The sequence below is a fragment of the Dermacentor andersoni genome, chromosome 2 (assembly GCF_023375885.2).
Source record: "Dermacentor andersoni chromosome 2, qqDerAnde1_hic_scaffold, whole genome shotgun sequence".
Lineage (NCBI taxonomy): Eukaryota > Metazoa > Arthropoda > Arachnida > Ixodida > Ixodidae > Dermacentor > Dermacentor andersoni.
The window spans coordinates 79,838,447-79,853,716 of NC_092815.1; the positions used below are offsets into that span (position 1 = coordinate 79,838,447).

The 15,270-nt window shown below is 48.8% G+C and overlaps 1 protein-coding gene across 1 annotated transcript in view; it reads left to right on the top strand.

Annotated features, from left to right (window-relative positions):
• Positions 1-328: 328 nt before the first annotated feature.
• LOC126541780 (oxytocin receptor-like) overlaps positions 329-15,270 on the top strand; it is a 75,387-nt gene continuing 60,445 nt past the window's right edge. Inside the window, exon 1 of the mRNA XM_050188709.2 lies at positions 329-705. The gene's annotated coding sequence lies outside the window, so the exon portion shown is untranslated. The remainder of the gene's footprint in view (positions 706-15,270) is intronic.

Consider the following 15,270-nt stretch of genomic DNA (forward strand, 5'->3'; position numbering starts at 1 on the left):
AGGGGTGAAAAATTGCGCGCCCGCCACTTTCCTCGAGTCATCCGCGTGACTTCCTTCCTCCCCCGTGCGGTCACTTGACAGGCATCCTTTCTCAGGGCACCCGGGTGCGGAACGTCTGGCAGAACCCGGCGTCTTTGTAAGCGTTTTAAGCTTGCGAACAGTTGGCGCCCAACCGCGAAGTGATTTGGGCGTCACGTGGACAGCCCACGTGGCATTGCCCTCCGCGCGAGGAAAGGAGAGAAAGAAAAATAGCAAGAGGAGGAGGAGGATCGGCGCGCGACAGTGGCGACGTCGTCCGCAGGAGCCGGCGGGCCAACTTCGAGCTCGAGCGCTCGCTCTCGAGGTTACAACCAGCGCTTTCGAAGCGCCGACAGTCGCTTTGCGTCCGCGTCGCTCTCGCCGGGTCGGGTGGCGCGCGCGAGCTCTTTTGTCCCGCAGAAATCTCCCGTGCGCCGGCGAGGCGGAAGCAGAACCGTGCGAACCGCCGTCGGACACAGACGAGTTCCGGTGACCTGGTTCCGCGCTTACCCTTGCACAGCGCTGTCCTCATCCTGGTGGCACTGTGCCGGCGTGTACTACATAATTACTGGGCGCCATAGTTTACCGGACCCTTAGTTGTGCAGTGATTTATGCCGAGTGACCTTCCTTTGTTTGTTTGTTTTTTCTCTCTCGGAGGAACTAACGGGCCGGCCGTCCAGTGAACTCGTGAGTACGTTAAGTATTTGAAATGTGCTATACACGACGGTATTTTTGTTTATTGTTTCTGGTATCATTGGCGTGGCGGTTTTCATTTTAGTAAGCGTGCCGCAGTTACCGTGGTCCCGTGTTATCTATTCCCTTCTGCCTTCTTTCTATCCACTCTTTTCTAAAGGGCAAGTAGGCTGGCCCTCCCTCGTTTCCTATGGGCCAGTTCTTATGCTTCAAATAATAATAATAATAATAATACGAAGAAGAATACGGGGAAACTGAAATTCACACCGAAGTATTTCTTATTCCAATTTCTAAATTATATTCCTTTAACCCACACTCTGCCATTGAAATTTAGATTTTGTTTTAATTCTGGTAAACATACTTGAAACCGCGTGCTTCCTGGCCAATTCTCCGTAGTGGGTTCGAGCCAGTATTTGGAGACGAGACAATGTGCGTACATGTCCGCACGACAGCGCGCTGTATCAATTACTCTTCTACGATGCCGAATTACGCGCTTAAAGCTTCACATAAGAGCTCAGGTGCGGTTTCCTGTCGTCAACCATTTCTGCTCCGTGTGGGAGACATAAAATTCTTGAACCAGAACCATTATCTGCTTTTAAACTGAAGGTGTGCTTCTTCTGTCTTGGAAAAAGCTACGCTTACTTTCTGTGTGCGAGAACCCTTACACGTATTGGCCTTAGCCTGACGGCTATTGTTAATTTACCTTTGGTGCGAGCAGCCTGGATTGTGCCCTGAAGAAAGTCTCCTAGATTGTGCGCAATAACTTTGTTGCATCAGGAATGCTGACGGAATAAACCATTTTTTTTTTCTTTTTCTTCCATATTATAACCACATTTCTTCTTTGCCCCTTTCTCCTACGACTCCATTATAAATCGACCTGTTTATTTTTCAGTGTCTATATAATGTTGTTTAATTGTGTTATTTACTACGAGGTTGGTCGGGAACCACCGTGGTCTCTCAGTGGCTGCTACGACGCTGCATTGCTGAGCTCAAGGTCGCGGGTTCGATCCCGGTCATGGCTGCCGCATTTCGATGATGATGAAATCCAATAACGTCTTTGTACTTAGATTTAAGTGGACCTTACAGAACGCAAGGTGGCCAAAATTAATCCGCAGTCCCATATTGAAGCCTACCTGCAACTTGCAGTTGACTTTTACATAGTTATGTTCATGGACGTATAGGACTGTGCTGTGGATTTCTTGCCGTATGAAGTTATTTCTTTTCATTTTCCTACACATTCTTCATATTGTTGTTTCCGCTAAGAGAAAAGGCGTAGCCGTCACCATAATAGGGTGACTACGTATCTTTCTTTTATTGTCATTTCAATTAAAAAAGAAGCGTGCCTGATAATAATATTACGATATGATTCCGCGAGAGACGAGCCGCCGCGAGAACGACGAAGAAGTTGGTCGGTGCCCTCGGCACGAGCGAGTGTCAGCCTGGCTGCCTGGCTCCAGTGTAAATAGCCTGTAAATAGCATCTCTCGTCTGTGTCTTTCCACACGTAACATTTCTGGTGGAGGTCAGCGATCCCCGTCCTCACCACGGAACTCTGAAGTGGTCGGCACACCGAGCTTGTCACCATGCCTCCCGGTGACGAACCCGCCTCCGCAACGGCTTCGGCTTGTCCGACCGCTCCAGTCGTCACGGTTGCCCCACATCGTGACCCAGGTGTGTTCTCTGGCCTGGAGGGACAGGATGTCGACGATTGGATCAAGCTCTACGAACATGCCAGCGCTAATAACAGGTGGGACCCAACGATTATGCTCGCCAATGTTATCTTTTATCTCGGCGGCACCCCACGCGTGTGGTACCAGACGCATGACGAAGAGATCAGCAGTTGGGACTCCTTCACAGAAAAGCTACGGGAACTGTTCGGCGACCCCATTGGCCGCAAGGCTGCCGCGAGAAAGGCTCTTGCGTCTCGTGTTCAGTCACCTACAGAGCCATACGTTTCCTACATCCTCGACGTCTTGGCTCTATGCCGTAAAGCTGACGATCATATGTCCGAAGGAGATAAAGTGGCACATGTGCTAAAAGGCATCGCCGACGACGCTTTCAATTTGCTTGTTTTCGGCAACGTGTCGACTATCGACGCCATTATAAAAGAGTGCCGTCGCCTTGAACAGGCTAAGAGCCGCCGTATCTCAAACCACATTGCGCGCCTACCCAACACTGCTGCTACGTCGACATGTGAGGGTCGACCTCGTCAGACCACCACCTGTGACGACGTCACCCGCATTGTTCGCCGCGAACTCGAGGCCGCCTCTTTGCCAGCCTTCTCCTCGCCGCATCCCGATCCGCCAGCAACCACCATTGCGATGATTCAGGCTGTCGTCAGACAGGAATTTGAAAACATGGGTCTGAACACCGTGTGTTCCACGTCTCGACCCAACGTTCCCCAGTTATCTAGCGGCCCTCCTCGTCCCCGGCAGTCCTTTTCTGCCACATCTCGCCGCAACCCATCCGAATGGCGTACACCTGATGACAGGCCGATCTGCTTCCACTGCTGTCGCATCGGCCACGTCGCCCGTCACTGCCGCAACCGATGGCCACCACCTCCTCGGACTTACGCCCCCACTTATTCCCGCACCTTTGGACCTTCTGTACCCTATGCCACCCGCCATGAACCTACTACTGCTGATGTCCCTGCTCCGAACCTTCGCTACAGCCGCTCGCCCTCACCTCGACGCCACCAGTCTCGTTCGCCCCAACCCCGCCGCTTTTCTTCGCCGCCTATCGCCTCCCGCACCCAGCCGGAAAACTAGGCACTGCAGCTTCTGGAGGTGAAGCTGCGTTGTCGACCCTGCCCTCAAATCCTCTGCTCACGTTACCTACTAACCGAAACCTTCTTGACGTTGACGTTGACGGCTATCCTGTCACGGCACTCATCGATACAGGAGCGCATCTTTCTATTATGAGTGCTGCCTTCCGACGACGACTGAACAAGCTCCTCACCCCAGCGTCGGCACGCGTCGTCCGCGTTGCGGATGGCGGTACTGTGCCTATCATCGGCATGTGTACGGCACGTGTCAGCATCGCCGGCCGCCACATTCCTGTACTCTTCACCGTAATTGCTCATTGCCCCCACGACCTTATTCTCGGCCTCGATTTTCTCTCCGCCCATTCTGCCCTAATTGACTGCTCTTCCAGTACCCTTCGCCTCGAGTTGCCGATGCTCGCAGAACCTTCTGACTCACCCCCTTGCCGCTTACGCTCCACCGGCTTTCTTCGCCTGCCGCCAAAGTCCATAGCCTACATTGAACTGTTGTCTTTCCCACCAGTTTCTGATGGCGAGTACCTCGTCACTCCTCTGCCCGACATCCCAATCCAGTATGACGTCACCGTGCCTCACAGTATAGTTACTATTACTGCGAACCACACTCGCATGCCTGTCAGTAACTTTGGATTGGCAAAGCAAATTCTACCGCAAGGTATTTGCCTTGCCACCATTGATTGTCTCGGCGACCAATACGTGGCAGCGTTATCGACCGATGGTTCTCGCGACCTTAGCATGCCCATCGCGCCAGCTTCGGGCGTCGATCCCAACATAAAGAAAATGGTTGCGACGGACCTGTCCTCTACGCAGGCTGAAGACCTTTGCGAAGTATTATCGTCCTACCGCGATATTTTCGACTTTGACGATCGCCCTTTAGGCCAGACGCTCGCGGTCAAGCATCGCATTCTTACTGGCGATGCTGTGCCTATTCACCGACGACCGTATCGAGTTTCTGTGTCGGAACGCCGAGTAATTCAAGATGAAGTGAACAAAATGCTCGATAAAAACATCATTGAGCCTTCATCGAGTCCCTGGGCGTCACCTGTGGTGTTGGTTAAGAAGAAGGACGGCACGTGGCGCTTCTGTGTTGATTACCGTCACCTGAACAGAATTACAAAAAAGGACGTCTACCCGCTCCCACGCATAGACGACGCCCTTGATTGCCTGCACGGTTCCAGATATTTCTCGTCTATTGATCTTCGTTCGGGATATTGGCAGATTGCTGTTGACGATATGGACAAAGAAAAAACCGCGTTCATCACACCTGATGGCCTATACCAATTTAAAGTAATGCCGTTTGGATTATGCAACGCCCCTGCCACCTTTGAGCGTATGATGGACTCCTTGCTCCAAGGTTTCAAATGGTCCACATGCCTCTGCTACCTCGACGACGTCATCGTCTTCTCGCCAACGTTCGACACTCACCTTGAGCGTCTCACAACTATACTTGATGTATTTCGAAAGGCGAAGCTGCAACTTAACTCATCCAAATGTCGTTTTGGCCACAGACAAATTACTCTTCTGGGCCATCTAGTTGACGCTTCTGGAGTACAGCCTGACCCCGACAAAACTCGCGCTGTCCGAGAGTTTCCGGTTCCGAAGACAGCCGCAGATGTTCGAAGTTTTGTAGGGCTGTGCTCATACTTTCGTCGTTTTGTTCAAGATTTTGCGACAATTGCTAGGCCCCTAACTAATCTTTTGAAGAAAGGCGTACAATTCTCGTGGGGTACTGCAGAAGCCGCCGCCTTCTCTCGTCTCGTCAATCTTCTAACCTCACCACCCATTCTCGCCCACTTCGACCCTGATGCCCCTGCAGAATTACGTACAGATGCCAGCGGTCATGGCGTAGGTGCCGTCTTAGCCCAGCGTCAGCGTGGCAAGGATCGCGTTATTGCTTATGCGAGCCGCCTGCTAGCACCATCGGAGCGCAACTACTCCATTACGGAACGAGAATGCCTTGCTGTAGTCTGGGCGGTAGCGAAGTTCCGTCCTTACCTTTATGGTCGCCCTTTTTCCGTAGTCACTGACCATCATGCTCTCTGCTGGCTCTCGTCGCTAAGAGATCCTACAGGCCGGCTTGGTCGATGGGCTTTGAGGCTACAAGAATTTTCATATTCTGTGGTGTACAAGTCTGGCCGCCTGCACCAAGACGCTGACAGCTTGTCGCGTTACCCTGTTGACGACCCTGACTCCTCCAATATTACCAGTGCTGCTTGCATATTCTCTGTGTCGCAGCTGCTTCATTTCGCCGACGAGCAACGTCGTGACGCCTACATCAGAGCACTCATCGACCGTTTTGAACACACTCCGGCCGACGCCACACTACGCCTCTTCGTCCTCCGCGATGGTACTCTGTACCGTCGTAACCTTCATCCGGACGGCTGTGAGTTCCTACTTGTCGTGCCTAAACACCTCCGCTCAACCGTTTTAGAAGAGCTTCACGACGCACCAACGGCAGGACACCTCGGCGTATCTCGAACCTATGACCGTGTACGTCGCCGTTTTTTCTGGCCGGGCCTTGCCCGTTCCGTGCGACGTTACGTCGCCGCCTGTGAACTTTGCCAACGACGCAAGAAGCCTTCCCAGCTCCCCGCTGGTTACCTGCAGCCGCTCGACATCCCTGCCGAGCCCTTCCATCGTGTCGGCTTGGACCTTCTAGGCCCATTTCCGGAATCTACATCAGGAAACAAGTGGGTTGCAGTCGCGGTGGACTACGCGACCCGCTACGCCGTAACCCGTGCTCTTCCGACCAGTTGTGCAACTGATGTTGCGGACTTCCTGCTACATGATATCATATTGATGCATGGTGCTCCGCGTCAATTGCTTACAGACCGCGGCCGCACCTTTTTGGCCAAAGTCATTGACGACATCATGCGTGCCTGCTCAATACAGCATAAATTTACCACCTCCTACCACCCCCAAACGAACGGCCTCACTGAGCGTTTGAACCGCACCCTTACAGACATGCTATCCAAATACGTTTCCGACGACCACCGTGACTGGGACCTGGCTCTACCTTACATTACCTTTGCATATAACTCTTCCCGTCTCGAAACTGCTGGCTTTTCCCCGTTTTACCTCTTGTATGGCCGCGAACCGACGCTACCACTGGACACTGTGCTTCCGTCCGCCACAGCTTCAACTAGCGATTATGCCCGTGATGCAATCGCCCATGCTGACCATGCTCGCCAACTTGCACGCGCTCGTCTACAAGTGTCTCAAGACAAGCAGAAACAACGCTACGACCTCCGTCACCGTGATGTCCATTTTGTGCCCGGAGCCCTCGTGTTGCTTTGGTCACCATCGCGTAAAGTCGGCCTTTGTGAAAAACTGCTTTTCTGTTACACAGGCCCATATCGCGTGATACGCAAAGTGACCGATGTCACCTATGAAATCGTGCTAGCCACGCCCACGACGTCCTCCGCTGTGACCACCAGTGACATTGTCCACGTTGCCCGACTCAAGCCCTACAACTCTCCATGCCCCTTGGATATCTAACAGCACCGTGACGGTGCTTTTGCCGCCGGGGGGTAATATTACGATATGATTCCGCGAGAGACGAGCCGCCGCGAGAACGACGAAGAAGTTGGTCGGTGCCCTCGGCACGAGCGAGTGTCAGCCTGGCTGCCTGGCTCCAGTGTAAATAGCCTGTAAATAGCATCTCTCGTCTGTGTCTTTCCACACGTAACAATAAGATCGTGGTTATTGCACGTTAGACCCTGGAATTTAATTTTTAAAGTAGTTTGAAAATAAATTTTATTCCGTGTTGCTGTCACAGCCAACGTGCCAATTTAACCGGCAACAAGAGCAGCAACAGAAAGAACGACGGCCACAACAACAGTTCCATAATGTATTAGTTAATTCTAACTTGAAAATTTCCAGCTATCTATTTTCTTTTAAAGTTTCCTCAAAATTATATTTTTCTTGAACCATTATACTACCTAATTTATTGCCGATTCCATGGGGTTGGTTGCGGGACATCATTAAGGAACAAACAACAGACCTTGCGAATTGCATGTAATGTGTTGTTGAAACAAATTTTATTTCCTTGTTCCTTAGGCTCGCAATTTCTTATATATATATATATATATATATATATAGTTCAATGAAAGGTTCTGTAGGTCCGGTGCATAGGTAGTTGAAGGAAAGAAGCTGCACACGACACTTATGACAATTGCATCTACCTTCGTTTCTTGAACTATATATATATAATCTTCTTCAGAGAATAATTGTTCGTTCTTTGTGATTGTTTTACAGTGCGCGGAGGCATGTTTACACGCGTCGGTGCCTCGATTACATCGTGAGAGACTCGAAGCTGTGACATTTAACCAAAATGACATTCCATTTATGAGAGCAGCCTGCAGTGTGCAAGCAAAGAAAAAAAACATAGGACCTTGCCCACGTAAAAGCAGGGAAGTCTAATATCCGCATAACGTAATGATTTCTTCTCGCTATTCGTCAGTGGTTCGAGCAATGCTCCTCCTAAGTTATCACTAGCATCGCCCGGTCATGAGTGCTGGATGGTAAGGAAGGAACACATTTGAGCCAGAACAATGGTTCCACTACACCGGCCTAGGTTTGCGCAGGGCTAAATTAAATTGTGAGATTTAACGTCCCAAAAATGCCCGATGGTTCATGAGGGGCGCCATAGTGGAGAGCTTCGGATTAACTTTAGTGACGTTAGATATGCGGCTGGCGTGGCCTGGTATCGAACACAAGACGACGCACTCGGCAGCGCAAGGCCATAACGACTCCGCTACCCGAGCGGTTTGCGAAGGCTTAGCTTCTTTATATGGAGCGAGGGCACTATGGTATGCGGATTCAAGCTGGTATATTCCGATGCAGCAAATATTGCGTGTCGACTTATAATAGCCATGAAGTATACTTCCTTAAAACTAATGAATTACCCGAGGGTTCACAGACCGTATGCACAAAAGCGTTCCTACGTCCGAACTGTTCGTAGGAGCAGAGTGCAGCCGATTGTGATGCTGACATATTATTGAAAGCGGCAGACCAGTAACATACAGCACTTACGAAGGACAGCCGTTGTTAATATGGCCCCGTAAGAATGTTAAATGACGTTAGGCACTGAAATGAAAAAAGTGAACCGCAGTTAGCTCGATTAAAACTCTGCCAAGAAGAGCGAATCGATTACAGTATTCCCAATAATTATGCGTTGACCATATTTGTATTCCACTTTTATGTTTTTATTTCATTTAGAGCAGTTCGTTGCCTTACTGGCACGAGTTTCGAAAAGAAATGTGCCTTTCTCGAAAATTTTCCTCAGTATTTTTTTTCTTGTTTTTGTTTGTTTGTTTGTGTATATTGCTTTATTTCAATGCAGTAATGCCTGCCTTCTTTATTTAATGCAGGAACATGAATAAAATAAAGAGAGCGTTGCTTACGAGATTCATTTACGCTGCCGGAGGACGCTTGACGAATCTCTCTATACCACGCGAATTCACTGAGCATGTTTGGCTCGGATGCAGGACTATTTTTCACGTCGTTGGGTGGGACATCTGAGAACAGCATCTGCATTTCACAGAAACTCGTCGTCGATGCGACCGTAAGATATATTCAGCTCGTTTGTCCCTCTCCATTGAACGGTTCAAGCGACGTGGCTCATCTGTGCTGGCGAAATCCTCCTGCTTACCAAATAGTCGCACACACATGGGCGCACAACGCAAGCTCGTTGCTACGCAACTGACTCTTCAGATGACGAAGTCAAATATCTTGCAACGGCTGCTCTTTCGATTCGCAGCTACTTCGTGAAACCGTAGCTTGCTTGCTCAGTGAGCGATCATAATTACATCATGTGCCAGATCTGATCAACAGGCGCTTACAACGAAGCTCAAAAGCATTTCATGGAATTGGGCTTTGTTAGTTTCGCGCATGTAAGAACTACAGCCCCCAGCTCACTTGCATGAAACGCGGGAGTTGCGCAGTGTGACATGCGTCTATGCTATGTTTCCAAAGCGCAACGCATTGGGCCAGACAGCTTTGGTTACTACCATGCGCTATCATATTAAGGCTCCTTTGTAGTTGACTGGCCTCCCTTGCATAGTAAGTGTCAAGAGAAAAACACCTGCGCAACGCAATGAAGGACTCGCGATTTCTGAAGTCCCCGCTTGGAGACGCCTACGCTGGGAGACAAACAAATATCAAACTTGCGACGCCTCGCGAACATCTAGTGCGCTGTGCGGAGCGAGAGTGAGTGGGTGCACCATGAATGCACTATGCTCGAGCTCAAGACGAGACAGTTATGCAGAATTAGACTTGAATGAGGCTTGTCCTGGATGCGAGGCCATTTTTTCAAATCAAAATGTGACTTCTAAATGTACTTCAGAATGTCGCTACTGTCACGGCTCGTCCGTCGTGTAATAGGATACATTCACATTACGAGGCTCCTTACCCAGCTGTATGTTTTTATCGCTTTCTCCGCTGGAACGATAGTAGCGTATGATCGTCTGTTCTAAAGTTGACGTTTGTTGTACAAATGAAGATTGGCTCTAATGTATGTTACAGCGACTGCGCTAATGTCTGTGGCGATGGTAACCACGTAAAATATAATCTTGAAACGATGATTAAGGAAAACCACTACGAATGTTTGTTCACGCATGTTGACTGCCTGATCTGTTCAGAATCGTTTTTTGTTTGTTTTTGTTTGTTTGTTTGTTTGTTTGTTTGTTTGTTTGTTTGTTTGTTTGTTTGTTTGTTTGTTTGTTTGTTTGTTTGTTTGTTTGTTTGTTTGTTTGTTTGTTTGTTTGTTTGTTTGTTCAGAGTGAAAGGTTTACACTGTATCCTCCCAACCACCGTTCTGCTTGCATTTCTTGTGAACTCCTGGTGATTAAGAATAGTGCGAGCGTGACGTTTACGGAAAGAGTCATCAGTTTCACTTTATTACGATTCCCAAAGCTCATTTGTACTACCAGCCTTCATCAATACACGAAAGAAGATAATGAACTGAACAGCTCGAGCTTTTCTAACGAATCGGTGCGTACACCTCCCGAAAAAAAATCAATCACAAAGAGTCTGTATGCTTCCAAGGAACCTCAATGACAGCAACACTTTCATGTCACATAGCATTGAGCGAGATCGTTCTGTTCCGTACGGGTATCCTTAAAGGTTTGACAATATAATATGTGACAGAACTCACACAAAAAGATAATTAGATAATTATAAGAACACAATCTGGATAGTGAAATCAGTAAACGGGCCCAAACATTTAACGCAAGCCACGGGCTATATTCACCAAAGTTCTTGTTCATAAGAATTCTCTTTTATTGGTCGGCTTGCCTTCCTAATAATATATTCGCTGTCTGTCTTCGACTGTGTTTGTTCTCGCAAACTTTATTAGCGTAAGAAAATATTTTGTAAAAACGCACCTAGTTGCCAGAATTTCTATCCTACATATGAGAGAGAATGTGCACATATCTGACAATGTATCAATAAATCAAGCAAGAGCACCGAAGCTGGGCTAATTTTTGTTTCCGATACGGTTTCCCGTCTTTTCACGAGGGAACTCGCAAAACAGAAATATATATTGTACCTCTCAAACGTATGTGTTGCAACGCCAGATTTAGCGATAATTTCTGCTGATTGAGCCCACATATGCACGCAGTGCGAAGAATCGCCATATAATCCGTGATGTTGTGCCCATTTACGTCTAGGGACAAAGAGTTCGAACCGGTGCACACAACAGCCTCACGCGTAAACGGTGCTCGTATAACACCGGCGTCGACAGGGCCGGGCCACTCTGCTACGCCATCTTTCTCTCCGTGATCACCGCTCTCTCGTGTCCGAGCGCCCGCTTAGCCAGCGTGAGATGCTCAGTGCTCTGTTGTGTGCGAGAACCTAATATCCTCGCGAGTCCTCGGGACTCCACTTTTCCCGCATAAATTGAACGTTCTTTCACCTAGAGCATTCTGGTGAGAGATAAGCACGTCAAGCCTCCCTTTCTGTGCTTTTCTCGTAAGGTTTGAGTGATACCGTCCTTGAAGAGCACGCTGTCGGGAGGCTTCTCTATTGCGGCAAGCTCTCAAACTAGAAACCCAAGCGAAAAAAAAAAATTGAGAGATGTGCTTTTTCTGCACTTTATGTAATGTTTGCCCTTTCTTTTCACGCGCTTTGCTTATACCGCAGTTAAAAAACTTTAGCTGCCCTAAAAGCGGTTGTCTGGCACTACAAAAAAGTGGAGGAATGTAAAGCATAGCGCTAACTCGAAAAGTAGGAGGAGGAGGAGGAGGAGGAAATGAGGAGAGAAGGCAGGGATGTTAACCAGAAATGCGTCTGGTTGGCTACCCTACTCTGGGGGACGGGAAAGATGGAATAGAAACATAAGAGAGAGAGAGAGAGAGAGGGTGGGGGGGAGGAAATCCGCTGTGAGCTCGCGCACGCACGCAGTGGGCCTGAGCGAGTCAAAGACGTTCACATAGGCCGGTCGCTCTGAAGAAAAGCACATCGGTTATACGCCAAAGCCACCGTTTGCATATTAGGCAGACCGTATAGTGAACGGCCCTCGAAAAAAGTTTGGCTACCTCGGCTACTTTTTGCCTTGCACTTCCATCAGAAAACGGCTGCCACCTGCAGCTGCGGAATGAGCCCGCGACCTCGTTCTCCATAGCAGGACAACACAACAAGATGTCGGAGACTGATTCGGACGGAGGAAAGAAGTACGTCTTCGCAGCTCGAGTACACAGTGTAGACTGCTTTTATTGTTAAGAGAAAGGTATGGCGGCAGCAGAGAAAAGAGATACTTGTCTTCGGAGAACCAGCGAAAAGCAAGGTGATGAGATAAAAAGACCCTGAAAGCGAAGGGGGCGGTAAACAAAGATCGGGGCCGACAGAAGAGCGAGGGGGGCTTGCACGACCACTGAATAACGAAAATAATAACGAATTTAAGAACGCTTTCTTGTGCGGACTAAGCGTTGTCTATGGAACATTTAAGAACGCGTTCCTAAATTCGTTATTATTTTTGTTATTAAATGTTTGTGCAAGCCACCTCGGGTCTCTGCCTAGCGCAACGGATGGCCGCCGGGATGATGGGACCTTACAAAGACGGGCGCAGATGGATGGTCGTTACAAAAAAAATATGTCCTTTATGATACGGGACCCGAGTTAACAAAGCTTTTACAGCGAAGCTGTCTATGGTTAGGATCTGGCGGATCTCGAAGATAGGGCAATGCCGGGCCGACCTGTGGCGGGGGTGCAGTTCGCCTTTAAGAGGCCCAGATACACAGCTTCGCTGGTCATCCTTGTTCACAGATTGGAAGGGCACTGAGTTTTTTGCTCGCAAGGGCTCTTTGCCATTGACCGGCCGCCTTCCCTAATAATATGTCTGACGTCATGATTGGCTCGCATCTGCTTTTACGAAATCTTCTAGCGTAAAAACGCATTTGTGAATACAGGCCCAGAACTGTGGTCAGCATTAAGAAAACCATTCTTATGCTAAAATTGTTCCTATAAGAACAGATTCCAGACAATCCCGAAGCTGTACACATTATTACCAAAAATGGCCAGCCATTGGCAATCAGCACTTACGAACGAAATTGTTTTGTCATTCAAAAAGCTCCTCGTTCTGAAGGGATATTTGCAATTGGCTCGCTGCCATCGCATGACAATATGCCCAGCTACGCGCTAGTGCATCCGTTCCACCGTGACCGTGGTTGAATTAAACACTATGAGTTATTAGATCGACTTATTAGTTGCGACAGAATGTCAAGTTTTCTCGACAAAGATATCAAACATTGATGCTCAGTGGAGTGTTACAATCACAACACCGGTGTCTTAATAGAAAGTTCAGCTTCCCCTTAAAATTTGTGTGTTACCGGCTGCGGAAAATTTATTCAGCGCAGCTATTAAAATTTCAACACAGCAGATTTTCAACGCAGCTATTATAGCACGGTGGGAAATATGAGACAGAAATTGGCAAATTGATGCTGATTTTTCGTTTTATCGATAATTGTGAAATAATCCGATTAAAATTTTCCTTGTGTCCTTGCCTTCTTTGTCACCAAGCATTATCGTGCTGCGATTAGCATAAGTATTCTATAAACATAATTTTTTAATATTTGGCGATGTCTCATTTTGCCCCTACCCCGGGGCGAAATGAGACAACCACAAAAATAAAACAAATAATTGCACGCAAATGAGGCACTTGTAGCGGTCCGGTGGGGCTCACACGCAGGTTTCACGGGGACACTCGAAGCAGCTTGTGCACTGAGTTTGTACAGAGCCTCCAGAACTTGCATACCACTGCCCTCTTCGCGAGTCGTGTGGCTGGCAGAACACTTTTAATGCGAAAGCGACAAATGGCCCCCTGAGCGAAAAAGCCGTCGTCTGTAGCAGCGAAGCGGCCCACAAATTCGTTCATAATGGTAACAGCGCGAACAAAACGACGACTGAGTGAAAAGGCACGGGACGAGCGCTGACTCACAAGTAAGTTTACTGAAACACGCATTAGACATGACTCGTCAGCGCTCGTCCTGTGTCCTTTGACTCCATCGTCATTTTGTTCGCGCTGTTGCCATTATGAATGTATACCAACTCGCCCAACTTTCCACTTTGTTTCCGTAAATTCACACTGGCTTCGACGCCACTTCCCGAGCGGGCTTTGACGGAGCAGAGCGAGCGAATCGTAACACCTGCTACCACCACATCACGATAGGTGTCGCGTGAGGTGAGAGGGCATCGCCGCGACGCCACGTCCCCAGTGCGCCTCGACGGAGTAGATACGGCGACGCGATGCGGCGGCTCGAGATGGGTTGTCGTCGGCGAGGCAGTCGCGTGACGTAAGCGTGCGCGTGCCGCGGTCCTCTCACGAGAGACAGTTACTGCGCTGCATTTCACCCCAATTTTTCCTCCTTTCAAAACAAGAATCTCTATCTCTCCCGCCCTCGAAAACCGACGTGCGGTCCATATGTCTCTCTCCCTCTCTCTCTCTCTCTCTCTCTCTGTCTCTCTCACTGCGCTTAGTTGCAGCCCGCGCCTGCCGGCCTTGGTCGCCGGTTCGGCTTCCTCGGTCTCTTGTTGCGCATGTCGTCGGTAGCATGCGGCGTGCGTTGTTTGTCAGCGATATCATCCAACGAGTCCTGTCTACAGCCAACATTCTCAGGCAGAAACTGTACAAGAAAATAGCCCGCGCCAACTTAATCGCAAAACTCGATAACATACCCCGCATCAAAACTCGAAAACATTACTTGGAGCGAAAAACTCGAAGGAGCGCTCAGCAGCGTTCGATTAGACATTAATCTCTCCGTATTCACGACTCATAAGAAGCGCTTAGGTTTCCTCGGATTTTCTCTTTACATGTTTGTATACTGAGTTGGTGCGTTTGCCCCCGTTTTTGTTAGCCTTCTTCAATTTCCGCTTTTCTGGGTGAGCGAAAGTCGAAAGCTCGGGACAGCTTTAGCCAACACAGTGCCCTTGTAGGGAGTGGAAGTGAGTGTCGTGCTCACCTCTGCATTCTTTGCTTTAGCTTACGCTATTTTTGGCACTACCGAAGTTTCGTGAAAACCTTTATCGCTTTCAGCGGGTTCAACGAGTTTTCCTGAACGTATCTGCGGCATACGAAGGAATTTTGTTGGTGCTTGAATAAAGTGTCTCCATTGATGAACGACTTCGCGTGCTCGTTACATGCTATTTTCAGTGAAAGGAGCACTGGATGTCTTTCTCGCGTACGTCCATACCATCCTAGACAAGAAGACAGAAATTGTACTCAACGGACCGTTGTGCGAGTTGGCAAATGTTGATTTTCTCAAAACGGCGGCACAGGAAGATACG